Source organism: Artemia franciscana, chromosome 14 (assembly GCF_032884065.1).
Source record: "Artemia franciscana chromosome 14, ASM3288406v1, whole genome shotgun sequence".
Classification (NCBI taxonomy): Eukaryota; Metazoa; Arthropoda; class Branchiopoda; order Anostraca; family Artemiidae; genus Artemia; species Artemia franciscana.
The window spans coordinates 41,378,669-41,387,171 of NC_088876.1; the positions used below are offsets into that span (position 1 = coordinate 41,378,669).

Below are 8,503 nucleotides of genomic sequence, written 5' to 3' on the forward strand. Positions count from 1 at the left end.
TTCTAATGATTGCCCTTGAGCTTTGTTGATGGTGATTGCTAATCGACCATTCCCTGTCCCGGTGTCCCGGTCGTCATTTACATCCCCCTGTTTCCCCCGGTGTCCCCGTTGTAGTTGTGTCCCTGTGTCCCGGTCGTCATTTATATTCCCTGTGTCCCGGGTCCCGGTCGTCATTTGTATCCCGGTGTCCCGGTCTGTATATACATTCGTTTTTTAGTTTTGTTTTTCTCCTTTATTGTTTTCCTTTTTTTTTCTTTTTTAGCTTATTTAGATTTTTAGATTTTTTAGTTTTTTTATTAGTTTTTAGTTTTTTTTTCTTTTTAGTTTTTTTGTCCCGGTCGTCATTTATATCCCCCTGTTTCCCCCGGTGTCCCCGTTGTAGTTGTGTCCCTGTGTCCCGGTCGTCATTTATATTCCCTGTGTCCCGGTCGTCATTTGTATCCCGGTGTACCGGTCTGTATATACATTCGTTTTTTAGTTTTGTTTTTCTCCTTTATTTTTTTCCTTTTTTTTTCTTTTTTTTATACTCCCTGTGTCCCGGTGCTTTGTTGATTGCTAATCGAACATTCCTTTTGTCCTGGTCGCTTTCTCTTTGAGTGTCGTCATTTATTTTTTTCTTTTTTAGTTCTTTTAGTTTTTACCTTTTTTAGTTTTTTTTAGTTTTTAGTTTTTTTAGTTTTTTACCTTTTTTTAGTTTTTTTAGTTTTTTTAGTTTTTTAGCTTTTTTATTTTTTTTATTAGTTTTTAGTTTTTTTGTAGTTTTTGCCTTTTTTTTAGTTTTTTTAGTTTTTTAGCTTTTTTATTAGTTTTTAGTTTTTTTTGTAGTTTTTGCCTTTTTTTAGTTTTTTTTAGTTTTTTAGCTTTTTTATTTTTTTTATTAGTTTTTAGTTTTTTTTGTAGTTTTTGCCTTTTTTTCTCTTTGAGTGTCGTCATTTATTAGTTTTTGCCTTTTTTTCTCTTTGAGTGTCGTCATTTATTAGTTTTTTCCTTTTTTTTTTTAGTTTTTTATTGGTTTTTACCTTTATTTTAGCTTATTTTTCAGTTTTTTCCTTTTTTTTAGTTTTTTTTTATTTTTTATTTTTTTTAGTTTTTTACCTTTTTTTAGTTTTTTTAGTTTTTTAGTTTTTTAGCTTTTTTACTTTTTTATTAGTTTTTAGTTTTTTTTGTAGTTTTTGCCTTTTTTTAGTTTTTTCAGTTTTTTTTTAGTTTTTTTTTGTAGTTTTTGCCTTTTTTTAGTTTTTTTAGTTTTTTAGCTTTTTTATTTTTTTTATTAGTTTTTAGTTTTTTTTGTAGTTTTTGCCTTTTTTAGTTTTTTCAGTTTTGACGTCACCTGATCCAGTTTTTTCAGGTGACGTCACCTGACACATCCATCCACACATCCATCCACAACTTATTTTTATATATATAGATATATATATATATATATATATATATATATATATATATATATATATATCTATATATATAAAAATAAGTTGTGGATGGATGTGTGGATGGATGTGTCAGGTGACGTCACCTGAAAAAACTGGATCAGGTGACGTCAAAACTGAAAAAACTAAAAAAAGGCAAAAACTACAGAAAAAACTAAAAACTAATAAAAAAAATAAAAAAGCTAAAAAACTAAAAAAACTATAAAGGTAAAAACCAATAAAAAACTAAAAAAAAAACTGAAAAAACTAAAAAAAGGCAAAAACTACAAAAAAAACTAAAAACTAATAAAAAAAGTAAAAAAGCTAAAAAACTAAAAAAACTAAAAAAAAACTAAAAAAAGGTAAAAAACTAAAAAAAATAAAAAATAAAAAAAAAACTAAAAAAAAGGAAAAAACTGAAAAACAAGCTAAAATAAAGGTAAAAACCAATAAAAAACTAAAAAAAAAAAGGAAAAAAACTAATAAATGACGACACTCAAAGAGAAAGCGACCAGGACAAAAGGAATGTTCGATTAGCAATCAACAAAGCACAGGGACACAGGGAGTATAAATGACGACCAGGACATAAGTAAAAAAAAAAACTATCTATATATATAAAAATAAGTTGTCAAACTAAAAAAAGGCAAAAACTACAAAAAAAACTAAAAACTAATAAAAAAGCTAAAAAACTAAAAAAACTAAAAAAAAAGGCAAAAACTACAAAAAAAACTAAAAACTAATAAAAAAAATAACAAAACTAAAAAACGAATGTATATACAGACCGGGACACCGGGATACAAATGACGACCGGGACACAGGGAATATAAATGACGACCGGGACACAGGGACACAACTACAACGGGGACACCGGAGGAAACAGGGGGATGTAAATGACGACCGGGACACCGGGACAGGGAATGGTCGATTAGCAATCACCATCAACAAAGCTCAAGGGCAATCATTAGAATCATGAGGTATAGATCTGAATACAGATTGTTTTCCCATGGACCATTATATGTTGCATGTTCAAGAGTCGGTAAACCTGACAATCTATTTATATGCAAAGACAATGGGACAGCAAAGAATGTTGTATATTCGCAAGTTTTACGTAGTTAAAACCATATATATATATCTATCTATATTCACAGGTGGGACATAGGGACACAACTACAATGGCGCGTAACTATTATGGCGCGTAACGACTTACGCGCGCGGGGGGGCTTGGGGGGGGCGCGAAGCGCCCCCACCAACTAGGTGTTGGGGTGGCGCGAAGCGCCACCCCAACAGCTAGTATCTATATATATAAAAATAAGTTGTCTGTCTGTGGATGTGTGGATGGATGTGTGGATGGATGTGTCAGGTGACGTCACCTGAAAAAACTGGATTAGGTGACGTCAAAACTGAAAAAACTAAAAAAAAGGCAAAAACTACAAAAAAAAACTAAAAACTAATAAAAAAAATAAAAAAGCTAAAAACTAAAAAAACTATAAAGGTAAAAACCAATAAAAAACTAAAAAAAAAACTGAAAAAACTAAAAAAAGGCAAAAACTACAAAAAAAAACTAAAAACTAATAAAAAAAGTAAAAAAGCTAAAAAACTAAAAAAACTAAAAAAACTAAAAAAAGGTAAAAAACTAAAAAAAATAAAAAATAAAAAAAAACTAAAAAAAAGGAAAAAACTGAAAAATAAGCTAAAATAAAGGTAAAAACCAATAAAAAACTAAAAAAAAAAAGGAAAAAACTAATAAATGACGACACTCAAAGAGAAAGCGACCAGGACAAAAAACTAAAAAAAAAGGCAAAAACTACAAAAAAACTAAAAACTAATAAAAAAAATAAAAAAGCTAAAAAACTAAAAAAACTAAAAAAAGGTAAAAAACTAAAAAAACTAAAAACTAAAAAAAAACTAAAAAAGGTAAAAACTAAAAGAACTAAAAAAGAAAAAAATAAATGACGACACTCAAAGAGAAAGCGACCAGGACAAAAGGAATGTTCGATTAGCAATCAACAAAGCACCGGGACACAGGGAGTATAAATGACGACCAGGACACAAGTAAAAAAAAAAATTAACAAAACTAAAAAGAAGGTAAAAACTACAAAAAAACTAAAAAGAAAAAAAAACTAAAAACTAATAAAAAAACTAAAAAATCTAAAAATCTAAATAAACTAAAAAAGAAAAAAAAAGGAAAAAAATAAAGGAGAAAAACAAAACTAAAAAACGAATGTATATACAGACCGGTACACCGGGATACAAATGACGACCGGGACACAGGGAATATAAATAACGACCGGGACACAGGGACACAACTACAACGGGGACACCGGGGGAAACAGGGGGATATAAATGACGACCGGGACAAAAAAAACTAAAAAGAAATAAAAACTAAAAACTAATAAAAAAAACTAAAAAATCTAAAAATCTAAATAAGCTAAAAAAGAAAAAAAAGGAAAAAAATAAAGGAGAAAAACAAAACTAAAAAACGAATGTATATACAGACCGGGACACCGGGATACAAATGATGACCGGGACCCGGGACACAGGGAATATAAATGACGACCGGGACACAGGGACACAACTACAACGGGGACACCGGGGGAAACAGGGGGATAACCTGACAATCTATTTATATGCAAAGACAATGGGACAGCAAAGAATGTTGTATATCGCAAGTTTTACGTAGTTAAAACCATATATATATATATATATATCTATATTCACAGGTGGGACATAGGGACACAACTACAATGGCGCGTAACTATTATGGCGCGTAACGACTTACGCGCGCGGGGGGGCTTGGGGGGGGCGCGAAGCGCCCCACCAACTAGGTGTTGGGGTGGCGCGAAGCGCCACCCCAACAGCTAGTATATATATATATATATATATTAACTACGTAAAACTTGCCAATATACAACATTCTTGGCTGTCCCATTGTCTGTGCATATAAATAGATTGTCAGGTTTACCGACTCTTGAACATGCAACATATAATTGTCCATGGAAAAACAATCTGTATTCAGATCTATACCTCATTATTCTAATGATTGCCCTTGAGCTTTCTTGATGGTGATTGCTAATCGAACATTCCCTGTGTCCCCGTCGTCATTTATATATCCCCCTGTGCCCCCGGCATCCCCCTTGTAGTTGTTTCCCTGTGTCCCGGTCGTCATTTATATTCCCAGTATCTCGGTCGTCATTTGTGTCCCAGTCTGTAATTTATCTTTGAGCGTCCCAGTCGTCATTTATATTCCCTGTGTCCCGGTCGTCATTTGTGTCCCGGTGTCCCAGTCTGTAATTTCTCTTTGAGTGTCCCGGTCGTCATTTATATTCCCTGTGTCCCGGTTTTTAGTTTTCTTTTTCTCCTTTATTTTTCAGTTTTTTCCTTTTTTTTTAGTTTTTTTCTTTTTCAGTTTTTAGTTTTTTTAGGTTTTTTATTAGTTTTTGGTTTTTTTTCTTTTTAGTTTTTTTGTAGTTTTTACCTTTTTTTATTTTTTTTTTGTTTTTTACCTTTTTTTTATTATTTTTTAGTTTTTTAGCTTTTAGTTTTTTACCTTTTTTTATTTTTTTTTAGCTTTTTAGCTTTTTTAGTTTTTTTAGTTTTTCTTTTTAGTTTTTTGTAGTTATTACCTTTTTTAGTTTTTTTTTCTTCTTTTGTATTAATGCACCAAACGACGTTTTTACCTTTTTTTTAGTTTAGTTTTAGTTTTTTTTTCTTTTTAGATTTTTACCTTTATTTAGTTTTTTTTAGTTTTTTAGCTTTTTTAGTTTTCTTTAGTGTTTTCTTTTTATTCTTTTTTGTGGTTTTTTACCTTTTTTAGTTTTTTTCTTTTGTATTAATGCTAAAGCCAAGGTTCGAACCTGGAACCTCTCGGACCTGGAACCTGGAACATAAAGCTTTACCAACTCAGCTACTTCGGCTTGAATACATTATTTTTTGAATTGGTATATGATGAAATAATTCAGATGTCATATAATGACGTCACCCGACATCATTTATATTCCCAGTCTCCCGGTCATCATTTGTGTCCCAGTCTGTAATTTATCTTTGAGCGTCCCAGTCGTCATTTATATTCCCGGTGTCCCGGTCGTCATTTGTGTCCCGGTGTCCCAGTCTGTAATTTCTCTTTGAGTGTCCCGGTCGTCATTTATATTCCCTGTGTCCCGGTTTTTAGTTTTCTTTTTCTCCTTTATTTTTCAGTTTTTTCCTTTTTTTAGTTTTTTTCTTTCTCAGTTTTTAGTTTTTTTTAGTTTTTTTCATTAGTTTTTGTTTTGTTTTTTCTTTTTGTTTTTTTAGTAGTTTTTACCTTTTTTTTTTTTGTTTTTTTTATTTTTTTTTATTTTTTAGTTTTTTACCTTTTTTTATTTTTTTTTAGTTTTTTAGCTTTTTTAGTTTTTTTAGTATTTTCTTTTTAGTTTTGTAGTTTTTACCTATTTTAGTTTTTCTTCTTCTTTTGTATTAATGCACCAAACGACGTTTTTACCTTTTTTTTAGTTTATTTTTAGTTTTTTACCTTTTTTAGTTTGTTTTTAGTTTTTTAGCTTTTTTAGTTTTTTTGTATTTTCTTTTTAGTTTTTTTGTAGTTTTTACCTTTTGTAGTTTTTTTTCTTTTACATTAATACTAAAGCCAAGGTTCGAACCTGGAACCTGGAACATAACGCTTTACCAACTCAGCTACTTCGGCTTGAATACATTCGTTTTTGAATTGGTATATGATGAAATAATTCAGACGTCATATAATGACGTCACCCCGACAGACCCACAGACCCACAGACAACTTATTTGTATATATATACTAGCTGTTGGGGTGGCGCTTCACGCCACCCCAACACCTAGTTGTTGGGGCGCTTCGCGCCGCCCCCCAAGCCCCCCCGCGCGCGTAAGACGTTACGTGCCATATTAGTTACGCGCCATTGTAGTTGTGTCCCTGTGTCCCACCTGTAAATATAGATTATATATATTTTTAACTATGTAAAACTTGCGAATATACAACATTCTTGGCTGTCCCATTGTCTGTGTATATAAATAGATTGTCAGTTTTACCGACTCTTGAACATGCAACATATAATTGTCCATGGGAAAAACAATCTGTATTCAGATCTATACCTCATTAATCTAATGATTGCCCTTGAGCTTTGTTGATGGTGATTGCTAATCGAACATTCCCTGTGTCCCCGTCGTCATTTATATATCCCCCTGTGCTCCCCGGCGTCCCCGTTGTTGGGATGCCGGGGAGCACAGAGGTATTACATACCGGGTCACCAGATCATTTGTGTCCCGGTGACCCGGTATGTAATTTCATCAGTTGACAAACGTGACGTCAGTCGACAAATAACTTCATGACGCAAACAGCTCAATCCTTATAATGACGTCAGTCGACAAACATGACGTCAGTCGAAAACACACACACACACAGACAACTTATTTATATATATATATACTAGCTGTTGGGGTGGCGCTTCGCACCACCCAACACCTAGTTGGTGTTGGGTGGTGCGAAGCGCCACCCAACCGAACCCCCCCCCCCAAGCCCCCACGCGCGCGTAAGTCGTTACGTGCCCATATTAGTTACGCGCCATTGTAGTTGTGTCCCTATGTCCCACCTGTGAATATATATATATATATATATATATATATATATATATATATATATATATATATATATATATATATATATATATATATATGTTTTTAACTACGTAAAACTTGCGAATATACAACATTCTTTGCTGTCCCATTGTCTGTGCATATAAACAGATTGTCAGGTTTACCGACTCTTGAACATGCAACATATAATGGTCCATGGGAAAACAATCCGTATTCAGGTCTATACCTCATGATTCTAATGATTGACCTTGAGCTTTGTTGATGGTGATTGCTAATCGACCATTCCTGTGTCGCCGTTGTCATTTATATATCCCCCTGTGCCCCCCGGCGTCCCCGTTGTAGTTGTGTCCCTGTGTCCCGGTCGTCATTTATATTCCCTGTGTCCCGGTAGTCATTTGTGTCCCGGTGTCCCAGTCTGTGATTCCTCTTTGAGTGTCCCGGGCGTCATTTATATTCCTTGTGTCCCGGTCGTCATTTGTTTCCCGGTGTCCCGGTCTGTATATACATTCGTTTTTGAATTTTTCTTTTTTTTAGTTTTTACTTTTTTACCTTTTTTTAGTTTTTTTTTAGTTATACCTCATGATTCTAATGATTGTCCTTGAGCTTTGTTGATGGTGATTGCTAATCGAACATTCCCTGTGTCCCCGTCGTCATTTATATATCCCCCTGTGCCCCCCGGCGTCCCCGTTGTAGTTGTGTCCCTGTGTCCTGGTCGTCATTTATATTCCCTGTGTCCCGGTCGTCATTTGTGTCCCGGTGTCCCAGTCTGTGATTTCTTTTTGAGTGTCCCGGGCGTCATTTATATTCCTTGTGTCCCGGTCGTCATTTGTTTCCCGGTGTCCCGGTCTGTATATACATTCGTTTTTGAATTCTTCTTTTTTAGTTTTTTACGTTTTTTTTAGTTTTTTTTAGTTATACCTCATGATTCTAATGATTGTCCTTGAGCTTTGTTGATGGTGATTGCTAATCGAACATTCCCTGTGTCCCCGTCGTCATTTATATATCCCCCTGTGCCCCCCGGCGTCCCCGTTGTAGTTGTGACCCTGTGTCCCGGTCGTCATTTATATTCCCTGTGTCCCGGTCGTCATTTGTATCCCGGTGCCCCGGTCTGTATATACATTCGTTTTGAAATGCTATATGATGAAATAAATGTTTGTATTTTTCCCCTTTTTTCTTTTTAGTTTTTTTATTTTTATTTTTTTTTAGTTTGGTTTTTCTCCTTTATTTTTCATTTTTTACCTTTTTTTATTTTTTTCTTTTTTAGTTTTTTTAGTTTTTTAGCTTTTTTAGTTTTTTTATTAGCTTTAGTTTTTTTCTTTTAAGTTTTTTTGTAGTTTTTACCTTTTTTTTTAGTTTTTTTTTTTAGTTTTTTTACTCATGTCCTGGTCGTCATTTATACTCCCTGTAACCCGGTCGTCATTTGTTTCCCGGTGCTTTGTTGATGGTGATTGCTAATCGAACATTCCTTGTGTCCCGGTCGCTTTCTCTTTGAG

The 8,503-nt window shown here is 33.4% G+C and overlaps 1 long non-coding RNA gene across 1 annotated transcript in view; it reads right to left on the reverse strand.

The window, feature by feature from the left end:
• Nucleotides 1-605: 605 nt before the first annotated feature.
• The window catches only part of LOC136035735 (uncharacterized), a 54,556-nt gene continuing 46,658 nt past the window's right edge, over nt 606-8,503 (reverse strand). Inside the window, exon 2 of the long non-coding RNA XR_010619505.1 lies at nt 606-684. This is a non-coding gene — a long non-coding RNA (uncharacterized LOC136035735). The remainder of the gene's footprint in view (nt 685-8,503) is intronic.